The 14,384-nt window shown below is 43.7% G+C and overlaps 1 protein-coding gene across 3 annotated transcripts in view; it reads right to left on the bottom strand.

Annotated features, from left to right (window-relative positions):
• LOC137377558 (serine/threonine-protein kinase PAK 3) overlaps positions 1-14,384 on the bottom strand; it is a 283,689-nt gene that overhangs the window by 152,687 nt on the left and 116,618 nt on the right. Inside the window, exon 1 of one of the 3 annotated variants that reach the window (XM_068047300.1) lies at positions 1,150-1,374. The exons of the other annotated variants lie outside the window; for them this stretch is intronic. The gene's annotated coding sequence lies outside the window, so the exon portion shown is untranslated. Of the gene's footprint in view, positions 1-1,149; positions 1,375-14,384 lie in introns of those variants that run through there. 3 annotated transcript variants of the gene reach the window in all.

The following is a 14,384-nucleotide window of genomic DNA, read 5'->3' as shown; positions in this document are numbered from 1 at the left end:
ATTAAAAGTGTTTCTTGATTAACTCTTTCTCTCCCAGTCACTTCAGTCTCTCTATTCATTTGTGTTCCTCTTGTTTTCCTATATCAGTGCTTTCTTCCTCTGAATTCAAATTTCTGCTGGAACTATTCAGCATCGAGGTATGGCTTCTACTTGTCCAACAGGCCAATTGCTAACTGCTGCTTGTTTTAATTTTTATTCTAAGATACTAAAAGAAAGTTTTTTTTCGGGGGGGGGGGGGGGGGGGTGGCGGTGACGGATGGAGGGAGAGTTTCCTCATCCCCATGTCATTCCTCTTAAGAATCCTCCTCTAAAATTCTACAATGCTCTGTACAACCTCCCAGCTCCCATCTGGACTCACGACTGGATGTCCAGCTCATGTGTTCCCTTGCAGATGGCAAGCCCTTGTGAAAAAGCACGAACACACATGCAGTAATTCAGCTGTGAACCAAAAGCGACTATTTGCTTTTTCTATGCACATAAATAGCACAGCAGGATTATTAACATAGGAATTGGTTGATGGGGGGCAGGGAGGGGATGTGTTGGGGGAAAGAAAGAGAAAATAAAAGTCAATCAGATACTAAAAAGGTATTGAAATAGTTAAAGAGAGTGAATATCCAGTGCATCCATGCTGCAACTACAAAAGCTTAAATCGGAAGGAAAAAGGAAAAATCTGTGACTAATGACAGCATTCGTTAATGCTGTCGTCCATTCATTCATTAAATTAACTGTCAGAAAACACACTGTGATGATCATTGCATAAATGCTAACACATTTACACCATCAAACACACCCAACACAATAAGTCCCTGGTGTGCACATAGAAAGCACAGTCTGTGTGGTGGGGGGAAAGGTGCAGGATTTCAAAAGCATGAATTTTTAAAAGCTTATTTCTATGGCCATAATGGAAAGCTAACTCGCTCACAGACTTGCCTAAGGGGGGGAAGAGAATAAAAGAAAAACACCCAACTGACTGCACCCAAAAGCCGAATGCACAAAAAAAACTAGTTTTTCTACATGTCACTCATTATTAATGCTGCTTGGGGATGGGCAGACTGTCAGGCAAACATGGGCCTGTGCATATCTACTTGTATAAAAATCTATGCCAAGTGAAATAAAAGACAAATACACACAGAGAAATGCAAGTATTACCTGTAAATGGCAGGCATGTCATTTTTGCCATTTTAAATCTCTTCCACCTCCACTGCATAACAAGTTTATTTTCCTGAGAACAGACCCCAGCTCGTCCAGTTGCTTTCTTCACATTTTCCTCTCACACCAGCTTCTGACCTCAGTTTTGTCAAGAGGAACCCTCAACACTCCAGTGCTGCCTGATCTTCTCCAGGCAATGTTGTCATTTATTGATCCCAGCTGATTGGCTGAACCAAAATCAGATAATGTCATTGGCGTTAATTTCAATATGATGTCATTCTTCCTTGTGCACCCATGATTGGCTCACTGGCTGAGCAGCTGCTTCGAGCTGAAGGACAGTTGCTTGCCTGAGGTATAAAGCTTTCAGTGCAGTTCTGAATCATTGCTGGTTGCTGTGGAAACCTCGCTACTTGCTCTCCTTATTACCCAAGCATTTTACAGTCAGATTTACAGCAGGCTATAGTCTAAAACATAGAATATGATTAACACATAATGACCAACTAAGAAGCGCTATAGTATAACACACAAAAAGGACTAGTTTCAGTATAACTAGAATATGTACAGCAGCGTAACTTCTTCATGCCTTACAATAGCATGGAAAGCACAGCATGAAAGATAATACATATTTCAGAACACTACATATGGTCTCACACCATAGCCGAGCAGTACGCAACTGAATATTGCCCCCAAGAACTAACCAATTTTATCAATATACCAATTAGATTTTAGCCAAGGTGTCTCCCCATCTGTCCTGAAGCTACTAATAGATGCTGGGATGCTAGTGGGAATCTAGTAACTTGCTCAAGTGGCTATTATTCATGTCTAAGCCTAAATAGTGAATATTTACAGGATATTAAACTGCAGACAGCACAGTTAAGCTTGATCCCACTATCAGCCATGTCCACCCATGTGTGCTGCCCAGGAGGGGTCACTGATTAGGAGTGAGCACCCTAGCTGATTATTCTCCTCCCTAGTCTGAGGTACTGAGGTCATTTGTCAAACACACACCATCACTTTAACTGAGATCAACTAATTCAGCACTAACCATGGTTCAAAACCATGGTGGGGGGCATGAGGCAAAATTCATTAAGGCTCAAAAATGGGATAGCGATGAGCAATTAATCCATGCCTGTTGCTTCCGATGCAAGCAGCACGCAAATTTGTGCTGCCTGCTCATTTAAAGATTGTAGTATTCATCCAGCGCTAAGGATGCCGTCAAGTGGCTGCACATCTGAGCAGGGGGCGCAAAATTGTTAGGGGCTAGCATGAGTTCAAGTTGGAAGTCAATCTAGAAGTCAGTTTGCCCAGGGTAAGACACGGGATGGCACAACACGGCAGAGAGCGGGCTCCAAGGTTCAGCACTGGAGGCCTTGGTACAGGAGGTCAACAGAAGGAGAGAGGTCATTTATCCACAGAGGGCCAAGAAGCCCTACAGACAAACTGAGAAGGCAGTGGAAGGTGATAGCCATCACAGTCAATGCCAGCAACATAGCCCCGAGGACATGGATATGGTGCCGAAAGAAGCTCAATGAACTCACACGGGTGGTCAATCTTCAACTGCACCACTAACCTCATAAACTGCTCCATGTACCCTTCACTCACCTACCAACAATCACTATTAATCAGGACTCATACCTGACATTCATGGCTTCACCTCACCCTCACACACTTAGCACTACGGCAAGCCTTACACTCACATCTCACAGTTTGCACACACTGCCAGCTATTGAACCATGACAGCCACATCACCCAAACACATTACACCACACTCACCAACACACTTCCCCCTCCCTTGCAGAACAAGGTGGTGCACAACTGAAGGCAACATGTAATTGGCAGCAGACAGGCACGGCTGCATGTCCTTATCCTGATGGAGGAGATGGTGCTTGCCATCATTACAGCTGCCAGGACCACAGCCAATAGCGGGGTTGAATGCTTCGATCTAATCGTTTTTCTTACATCACATTTACCCCCAAAGTCTCTTCTGATTTACAAGCTGCAGATGATGTAAGCAGGCTCCTTTTGTCTTTCCCCTCTCCCCTCACTGCAATCCTACCCTTGTGCCTTTCTCCTTTCAGATACACAAGAACTACAACCTGCCAGGCAGTGAATGAAACACCATCACTTGATCTCACAGTCACCAGCTCTGATACTGATACTGCGCATACTTTAGACAGTAGCTTAGAGGCGAGATCTGTATGTGGTGAGATATCGGGTACAAGTGCCCTACACCCAGGGCAAAGGAAAGGGTAGTGCAGTTGCCAGTTTGCTGCAGGACGAGATCACACACAGGATCTGCTGCAGAGGATGTAGATGAGGACTTTGATGGGGCAGCCTCCAGGAAAAGGCTGATGGGTATGCACACAGAAATACTTGGTGCATTGGCAGGCTTGCCAGAAAGCCTGCAGTTACTGTCAAGGAGCACAGAGGAGTCTGGCACCAACCTTGCACACAGCTTCGTGCAGAGCTTAGAGCCCATCAGTGGTCAGTGTCACCTTGTCTCCCAGCCACCACCTTCAGGTTTGTCATGGTAGTTTAAATGCTGATGGTACAGCAGACTGGCCCAGAATGAAGGCGTCATGACTGCTGCCAGGATAATGGACATTGCCCTGCATGATGCACTGAATATGGTTGCACACCAGTTGCACATTGAGGGAGCGGAACCCTTTGCCATTGTGATACATCTCTGAATTTAGATGCAGTGCCTGAAAAGCAATTTCTGTGCAATCAATGGCACTCTACATAAGGAAGTCTGCTGTCCTGGTGAAGCTGTGTGCACACTCTGCCTGCTTCTCTCTGGAAGTATTCACCTATCTTTACATAGGGCGTCAGTCACCTTCCTTGTACGACAGTAGACACCAAGCTGAGAGATGTTGGAAATGTCCTGTGCTTCAGCCTGGAAAGGGCCCAATGTGAAGATGTTCGTCACCACGGTCACCTTCACAGCCACTAGCACAGTCATCCTCACCCTGCTCCGAGGCTGTAGGTCTGTCTGCAACAGGTGGCAGATTTCAGTGAGTACCTCCTTAGTGAAACAGAGGCAGCTAACGAACAGTTCTTCACTGAGGTTCAAGTAAGAGAATTGCTCCCTGAAGACCCTGAGTGGATATGGCCTGTTACTGATAGCCCTTCACCACCTCCTCTTCCCTCTTTGAGCAGCTTGTTCTCCTCTGTGTTGCTTCTTCTCATTCTCCCTGTTTATGCATGTCGATATGGATGGAAACTGCAGCACCCAATACTGGGAGCGAGTGGTTTGAGCAGAACCCTTGAAGTCTGAACCAAGGTCTTTACCATGTGCCATACCACTCCCTGTAGATTTCACTAACTTTAAATAGCTGTACAAACATCCAAACACTTCTAACTCAGAAATAGTAGAAAATAAACCAGCAATAAGCAGAGAGTGGTTGATGATCCTTTTAAATCGCGCTGGTGGGGGCAGGAATGGGGTGGGTCCTTTCTACATGAATGCATGTTCAGCTGTATGAGTTTAAGAGAGAGCGTTAGCTGGAGTGTTGAGGTCAAAAATGGCACTGCCAGAGCCAAATCAATGTTACATGCTGACTAACATCACGATCTACCTAATCTGCATACTCCTGGTGGACACTGCTAGGAGCAGCACCACTGACCTACCCAAAATGGCATCTGGCATGGCCACACTAGAGTTGTGTATGTACGGCAGGGATGGCATTTTGGACACGAAACGGCACCTTTAGTACCAAAAATACAGATGCTGTGCAGCCAAATTTTGCGACCATGGTCTGGCAAGATTTGTTTAAGCAAATCCTCATTTTGTTGCAAAGCAATAGGAAAGAGGTGCATATTTATTTATTCAATCATTTTCCTACAGCAATTAAAATGGCAATCACAGCACTGTGGGCAAGGTGAACACAATGATGAAATATACACTGAAAATATCTGTACTCACAATTCTCCCACCCCCAGTAAAGAACAGAAGCCTACAAAGTAAAACAGAAATCTTTCTAGGTAGCTAAGTGCATGAAACAAATCTTCAAATATCTGAAATAGGTAATATGAAGAATTAGACCGGTAAAAATAATGACTAATCACTGTTTAGTTTTGTTTTTGTTACATGCAGTTGCCGTTGCTTTCTGCTTATAATAGGAACTGGCAAGAAGATAGACTGCCCCCAGTGCCCATTTACACAGGATGGATTTTCCATATTCAGTGTATTGCAGTTATCAAATTCTTCAATATCTTCAAAGAACTGCTGTCCAAGCTCCGCACACTGGATAAGCCAGTAAGTGTATCAGAGAAGCCAAGTTTCCTCCTGATCAGGAATGGGGGACAGGAAAGTGGGTAGTGATCCATATGAACAACACCAATGACAAAAAGTCCCACTAATATTAAATTTTTATTTAGCTCAACAACTATGCCCGTGGCACGCACATGAGAATATTTAATACCATTGTGCTCAGCAGTTTTGCGAGATGTGTCAGATAATGGGAAACTTTCAAATTACACTCCACTGAAGATCTTATTGACATCTTCTCTTGCATGACACTAATCATCATTACTGCATCCATTTTGAGAGGATCGATAAGGAAAACTGCCCCAGCAATGCCATCATGTTTTTTTAAGCTTTAACTTCAACATGTTTACCCCTAGGCTGCGCATCTCAACTGAACAGACAGCGGGAGATGGCGGGTATCCGCCATGCTAGGGCAAAGCAGTTGGCATGAAAGTACAGGCTGAGGTTGTAGGCTTGCTCATTTTCCTGTTTCTTGTTGGTCGAGCAGCTGTGGGACCCCGGCTGGTTCGGGCATCGGGTGGAAAGGGGTATAAAGAGTCACAGTGGAGATAGGGCTCAAACTAGGTCTCCCATTCACTGACATAGTGCATTCTTGTGCTAAAATGTGGGGAGAGCCCACTAACTAGCACACATACCTGATCCATCAATCGTTTGTAGCATTCATACGCTCATTGGGAAAATGCTCCACCTGGTCTGGTTGTCATTCACACAGGTCAAGAAGAATTTTTTTTTCGCCTGCAGCATATTGGTAACAAAAACTGAAACAACTGAGACAAGTGGCAAACTAACTGAGCTTCACTTAAACATCATCCAAATAATAGGGTGTCCCTTTATAAAATATATGCAGAAGCACCCATGATCCTTTATTTTATAAACATGCCTGTTGCCTGGCCTTCCCAATATATGAAGGATTTGTTGTTCCATTACTGTACCTTTATTAAGTCATGCGTATGCACATCTAACAAAAAAACCTTGTGTCCCTTAGTTCACACAAAGAAGTAGCTTTCTTTATGTGTTGTAGTCAAATATAAATGCAATAACGAGATCAATGACATGCAAATTCTGTAAGGTAAACTAACTCTGTTTACTTGGTGGGGGAGGAAGATATAAAGATAACTGGAGTCCTTCAGTAACAGTAGAAATAGTTAATAAAGTTAAAGTTGTACATCTCCCAACCCCCACTCATCCTAAACCCAACCCCTGTTACTTTGCTGCTTCTCTTCCATTTTCCCAGTCAACTTTTCTATAAGAATCACCCCTGCCCCCTTGATGTTGGCAATCTCCCCACTCATTTTTGACCTTCAACTATCTTTCCAAGCCCCAGTGTTTACCGAGTCAGTTAATGGCTCCTTCTGTTCAAGCACTATCCATCTTCCTTCCAAGGCTGTTCTCAGCCTCTCCCTCAAAATTGTCCAAACTTCTCCTGCCTATCTCCTCAATACTGCCCAATCTTGAATCTCCCCATCTTGTTCAAAATCCTTGAATCTTTCTAGTTGAATGCTCACCTTTCCAACAACTCCTTGTTCAAATTCCTTCAGAACCTGTCCACAACACAAGGCCACCTTGGTCAAAGACAGCAATGATACCTTTTTTGGCTGTGACTGTAACACTTAGACTGTCTGCAGCATTTGATATAGTTGATCACCTCATCCTCCTTCACCTCCCCTTTCTAGCTGTCCCAACCTAGTCAGTGCATCTCAGGGAATGGTTTCTTGTTCAGCTCCTACTTTAAGCATCAACTCTTGATCCTTCCTCTTCCATAATGGCATTGCTTTCTTATGCTGGTGACATCCAACTCACTAAGTTGTGGATGAGCCAAAAGTTCCTCAAGAGGCCCAAAACGAATGTTTCTGGCCCTTGTTAAAACCTCGGTACCCTTGCCATCAATGTCATCCCCTTCCTTCCCTGGCTGCTTGTTCAGAGTGAATGGTCTGCACACAACATTTATTCAACCCAAGGTGAGCTTCATACCTCTTATCCTATCAAATAACAAGACTGCTTACTTCCATCTCTGCAACACTGGTCACCTCCAATTCCACACTTTCACCAGCTCTAGATTTGATCTCAACATCTCTTTTAACCTGCATTCACCACAAAATCCAAATCATCCAACACTCCACTTTTTTATCATATTCCACAGTAAGCCGATCAATTCCATATTCACCAATCTACCTTTGCTCCGTATCCCTGAGCAGATGGAAATCTTCATACTCATCTATAGATTCCATAATGGCCTTGCTCTGCAACTTACTTCAGTGTTGAATTTTCTCCTACATCCTCTAGTCTTCTCACTTCTAATGCCTCCCTCCATGCTCTCCTTTCCCTCTTTGGTGGCAGAGGCTTCAGCCACCTTGCCCCTACTCTTTGTAACTCCGTCCCTAAACCCCTCTGTCTTACCTCCCATTCACCACTTTAAATGTTTTCTCAAAATTCGTATCTTCTAGAAAATTTTGTCACTTCTCCTAACCCTCCCATAAAGGCTCAGTGCCTGCTCTTTTTCTCTGAAGTGCTTTGGGACATTTTCAGATATTAAAAGGTGATATGTAAAAATTCAAATCCTTCTAGTAGTACAAACCATTGTACTAAGCCAGCATGCAAATACTGCATAAAAGCACCTCTGGATACAAAAAGGCAAACCAAATTATATACTTCCCAGCACATCATCTAACTGAATACTAAACTATGTAAAGCAAAAAGCACAAGTATTTTTCAATCCATTTCAAAAGCAGAGTGAATATTGTGGAAAAGCAGTTACAAGGAAAATTAACTCAGATTAAGGCTACTGGATTTTTAAAAGATATTTGCAATAATGTATCATAAGTTTTGGAGCTGTGCTGTTTGAAAATATTTAATTGAAGATCAATACTGTGATCTGCTATCGCATAAAATTACAAAGGATATACAGGACAGAAACTGGCCATTCAGCCCAAGTCCATGCTGGCATTTACACTCCATTCGAGCCTCCTCTCATTCTTCCTCATCTAACTCTATCTAACAACACAATACTCTTCCCCTCTCCCTCATAATTATCTAATTATCCCTTAAATGCATCTAATCTATTTGCTTCAACCACTCCCTATGGTAGCAAGTTCCACATTCTCACCACTTCCTGCGTAAAGAATTCCCTATTAGATTTTTTTGGTGACTGTTGTGTATTGATGGCCTCTGGTTTTAGCTCGTCCCCACAAGTGCAAACACACTCTCTGTATCCACTCTACCAAAACTTAAAAGACCTCTTATTAGATCATTCCTCAGTCTTCTCTTTCCAAGAGAAAGGAGACCCAACCTGTCCATCCTATCCTGATAGAACTATACCTACCATCCTTGAAAATCTTTTATTGCATCCTCTCCTGTACCTCCATATCGTTTTTTTAAATAATATGGCAACCAGAATTGTACCAAATACTCCAAATGTGGTCTAGTCAAGGTGTAATACAAGATTAGCATAACTCTCTACTTTTCAATTATATCCCTCCAGAAATAAACCCTTATGCATGGTTTGCTTTTTATGGCCTTATTGTCCCATGTTACAACTTCTAGTGACTTGTGTATTTGTATTCCCAGATCCCTTTGCTGCTCTATTCCATTTAGATTCTTGTTTTCTAAATAATATGTAACTTCCTTATTTTTATTACCAAAATGTAATATCTCACACTGATCTATGTTGAAATTCATTTGTCAATTATGTGCACATTCTGCAAGTTTATTAATGTCATCTTGTAATTTGTTGCAGTCCTCCTCAGTGTTGACTACTATCCCAATTTGGTGCCGTCCGCAAATTTAGAAATGGTATCTCTGATTCCAAAGGTTAAATCATTAATATAAATTGTGAACAGTGGTCCCAGCACTCATCCTTGTGGGACCCCACTTCCCACCTTCTGGTTACCCTTTATCCCTACTCTCTGTTTTGAAGCCAGCTAGCTATGTACTCTGCTATTTGTCCTCTGACTCCACATACTCTGACCTTATTCATTAGTCTAATATGTAGTACCTTACTGAAGGCCTTTTGGAAGCCTAGATTTATTACATCTACTGCATTACCCTTGTCTACTCTTTCCGTTACCACTTCAAAGAATTTAATGAGGTTGCTCAAGCAACATTTTCCCTTTTGAAATCTATGTTGAATATTGATTATTAAATTTTTGGTTTCTAGATGTTTTTCTATTTTCTCCTTTAGTAAATATTCTATTATTTTTTTCCTACTATTGATGTTAAGCTGACTGGTCTATGGATCTCTGGACACGTTCCATCACCCTTCTTAAATACAGGTATAATATTTGCCAGTTCTCTGGCACTACACCTTTTCCTAATGAATTATTTAATATATGTAATATATGTAATAATGCCTCTGCTATCTCTTCCCTAGATTCTTTTGGAATTTGCAGATGCAATCCATCTGGACCAGGGGTTTTATCCTCTTTAGGTTTGATTAGTTTATTTAATGTCTGCGTAAAAAGAATGGAGCTGGGTTGCCTCCTAGGGAGGCACTTGATACACATATTGAAAATGAAAAGACCGCAAGATTCTTCAGGAGTTCCACTGTTCTCCTCCCATAATTCTAGCAGGATACCAGGAGAACCCCCCCTATAAATCGGCAGAGAAGCATGAAAAAATGTCAAATGTGGAAACCCACCAGTGTGATCCAGGCCAGGAAAGCAGCCTGTGCCCCAAAAAAGCCCATGAACCTTTTAAAAATTTCCGCACCCTTGGATCTTGTCAAGATTCTTGTGTGTTGTTGCAGCTGCACCTATGTGATCAAGCAGTATACTTCATCATAATCCTCACTTGTGCCTTTTGGTGGTGGAGATTCATTGGAGAGTCAGGAAGTGAGCCACTCACCACAGAATACCCAGCAGCTGACCTGGTCTGGTAACCATGGCATGTTTATGGCTGATCCAGTTGAATTTCTAGTCAATGATGGCCCCAAAATGATAGTGGGGGACTCAGTGATGGTCATGCCATTGAATGCCAAGAGAGCTTGTTAGGATCTCTCTTTTTGGAGATGGCCATTGCCTGGAACTTGTGTGGCACACATGCTACTTTGCCACGTATCAGTCCTATTCTAATGTTGTCATTATCTTGCTGCATGTAAGCATTGACTGAAGAGCTTTAACCTGATCCGTTGGTTATAGGATCGCTCAGATCAGTTAAGAGCATGGTGCTTTTGCTGTTTAGCTTGCATGCAGTCCTGTGTTGTAGCTTCATCACATTGCAAGCACAACTTCAGGTACACTTGGTGCTGCAACTAACTTGCTCTTCTAAACTTCGCATTGAACCAGGATTGGCCATCTGGCTTGATGTGATTGAAGGAGTGAGGGATATGTGGGCTTATATAAAATTCAGCTGATGATGATGAGTTATAGCACCTTAAAAGTGCCCAGTTTTGAGCTGCTATGTCTATTCTTTATCACATTTATCATGGTGGTACTGCCACTCAGCAGATGGAGGGTGTCCTCAGTATTAACCAGTTTGGGTTTTACAATAATCCAACAGCTTCATGGTCACTTTTACTGATATCAGCGTTTTATTTCCAAATTCTTTTTTTAAAAAAACAAATTAAACTGAATTCAAATTTTCAAACTGCCATAGTGAAATTTGAGTTCACATTATGTGGATTATAACTACTACAGTCCCCTGCCCATAGCATTAATTATCAAAATGGCATTCTGTGCCCGCAGAATAAACTAAATCAAGCAATGTTCCCTCTAATTTTTTTTGTTGTGTGCAGTATATTCATGTTGAGTACACGGGCCTTTCAATTTTTTTGTGTGGCTGTGCACACGGGATAACTTAAGTGGGCAATGTGTGTTCGACCTACATGGGAACTTCTGAGCCACTCTGCAGCCACGCAGCTTAGAGGGAACATTGAAATCAAATCTTGTACTTAACTGCTTTGCAGAATTTGAGTGACAGATATTGCTTATGGGATGTAGATTGTTTGTCATCTCTGATAATGGTTTGTATATTTTTCAAATGCTCAGATACTGCCACATTATTAAACAAAATTTACAGGGATAAATGACACAGGGTACGTATCCATGATTCCTCATTGATTAAGTTACCAGTCTCAACAAGAGTGTCATGGGGAAGTGCAGAAGAGGGTCACAAGAGGTTGGAGAAAATATGCAATCTGGTTTTGGCTGACAAGGCTGCTCTCTAACCAGGACAGAAGTAACAACCTCCAATGCACTGGACTAGGAAGGAGAAACTCTTGATTTTTCTCCCTCCTTGTCTTAAAGCATCTGAGGCCAACTTGCTGCATGCCCACTCACATCACCCCTTCTTCCACCTTGCAGAGATCAGCCAGCTCATCACAGCTGGCTGAAACTTGGCACCATCTTAGTCTGTGTACTTCAGTGTCTGAGTGATGCATTCATCCACTAACTGTCAGCTTTGGCCAGAATTTTACGTTGGGCAGGAGGCCCTGCCTACCAGCCAAAAAGTCAGGGGCGTACCCACCTCTGCTGGGCCTCGGGAGCCACACCGGGGGTTTACGTTCCCCAGGCCCTTAACTGGCCTTAGGCAGGACTTCCATCTCTCTGAGGCAGGAAGTCCCACCTACTGGAACTGCCGGCCAATCAGCAGGCCAGCAGCTCTCAGCCCAGCAGTGCCACCGGGAGTGGTGGGCACTGCTAGGACTGCAACGCAGCCACAACAGCAAGAGGGACAACAACCCCGGAAGACAGGTTCGTTTTTGGTGCCTTGCTGGGGACAATCGGCCAGGCCCCGGCAAGGCAAGGAGGGTCGGTTGGGGGGAGGAGGGGACTTTCTTTCAGTGGGGGCAGTTGGGGTTGTGGGGGCAGCCCTCCATGGGGCACAGGATGCCCGATCAGTAGAGTCCCCCACCCCCACAGCCCTCAGGGAGGCCGCCAGGTTTTACCTGGCGGCGATCTGGCAGCCTGAGCCGCCTGCCCACCACTGGTAAAATACTAGCGGCGGCAGGAAGAGGCCCTTAAGTGGCAGTTAATTGGCCACCTTAGGGCCTTGATAGGCCTGGGGCGGGCCATTTCTCCCCTCCGCCGCCCCTGGTAAAATTGCAGCGGGGGCGGGAAGGTGTTGAAAATGGCACCCACCCCCCACCTCCCACTCAATTGTACGTGCCTCCTCCCCTGCACCAGCCTGCTCCTGTGGGGAGCCGTAAAATTCCGACCTTTGTTTTCACTTTTTAAAAGAAAGGTATGCCTTTATGAAGTATCATAGCAATGCTGTAAAGTATATGCATTATATATAAAATTTGAATGACATTACCCAAGTCCAATTGGCAGGCAGACATTTTGCCTTCTTACCCCAAAACCCACAAGTCTGGTCTACACAAAACTACACATTGCAGATAACTTACTTTAGGAAATGGCAAACTGAAAGCATGCGAGGATTTTAACCCTACCTGCCCAACAGAAACCAAGGTGGGCAGTTAATATGCTTACCCAGGGGAAAGCCACCGGGAAACGCCATTCTCTGATTTTAAACAGACACTTCTGGACAGGCAGCTAAGCTGCCGCGGGATCCTAATTCACATAAACTACTCAGGGTCCGATGGGATCATCAGGCCCCGGTAAAAATTTTAACTTCAGCCTGAGTGGAAAGCCTACCAAAGGCAGCATCATTTAAAAGGTAATTTCACAGCCCTTTTGGCTCTGGTTACTGGTTTGTTAGGCAAGGGTAAAAAGGGATATGAAGCTCAGGTGGGTAAATGAAGTTGAGGAACAGATCAGCCATGATCTGACTGAATGGCAGAACAGGTTCATAGTTCCGATGATCATCTAATTGATCAGACTAATTAATCAGATTTACAGCCTGCTACCAGAAAATAGCCTCCTCCACAAGCTCCACTGGCATGCAAACAATGATTATTGCAACAAGTTCATGTGTAGCAAATTCTCTATCTATTAAGTAAATATTGGACTTTTTTGGGGGTGAAGGGAAATGTGATGGAAAGGTTAATTTTTTTGTACAGACTGAGGTATATCAGAGGACTGCCATTTTATTTATCACGCAGTGTCAGCATCAAGCATGTCTATACTAAACCTGACCTGTGGAAAATTGTTCCCTTTCTCTACCAAACAATGGGGCTGAAATTTCTATAGAAGATCTCCCAATCTCCGATGTAACTTTAGCGGAGACCCATAGAAAAGACATAAACGGCCGCTAATGCTGTTTCTCTAGGGTTTCTGCCAAAGTTTAAGGTGTCTTTTTATAGGATCTTAAAAGAGTCCCCCAGGTCAATGATGTGTGGATTCCGTTTCCACTTCCAACACTAGCTGTCTTTGGTGCCAACAAAGTGATCAACTCCTATCAACTATTCTTCCTGGGTGATTTCAACGCACGTGTTGGGGCAGACAGTGATTCATGGCCAACGTGCCTTGGTCGTCATGGGGTGGGCAAGATCAATGATAATGGACAACACCTTCTTGAGCTTTCTGCATCACCAACATCTTCTTCCAAGGCACACATCGCCACAAGGTATCATGGCGTCACCCAAATTCTGGCCATTGGCACCAACTAGACCTAGGCATCACGAGGAGACGCGATCTGCCCAGTGGTTCTTCACACCCGCACCTACTATAGCGCAGATTGTGACACCGACCACTCTCTTATCAGCAGCAGAGTGAAGGTGCACCCCCGAAAGTTGCACAGCTCCAAACCTGATGGCCTGCCACCCAATAACACCCCTTGCATAAGCAATGATGCCAAAACTGCACTACGCACTGAAGCACCGATGCCGGCATAGATGAAGCTTGGAAGTCACGAAGTTCAATCATCTATGAAGCAGCAGAAGCATCATTTGGTAAAGGCGGAACCCACAACAAGAGCTGGTTTGAGACCTACTCAGCTGAGATGATATCTGTTATTGATGCAAAAATCAAAGCCTACATGATGCACAGCATAAACCCAACAGCTAAGACACTGCATGACCTGAAAGTAGCCAAGACAGACGTGCAAAGTATAGGGAGATAATAATGTGCAA

This window comes from Heterodontus francisci, chromosome 15, assembly GCF_036365525.1.
Source record: "Heterodontus francisci isolate sHetFra1 chromosome 15, sHetFra1.hap1, whole genome shotgun sequence".
Lineage (NCBI taxonomy): Eukaryota > Metazoa > Chordata > Chondrichthyes > Heterodontiformes > Heterodontidae > Heterodontus > Heterodontus francisci.
Note: the sequence above shows the minus strand (reverse complement) of the source record. Positions and strands in the feature narration are given on the sequence as shown.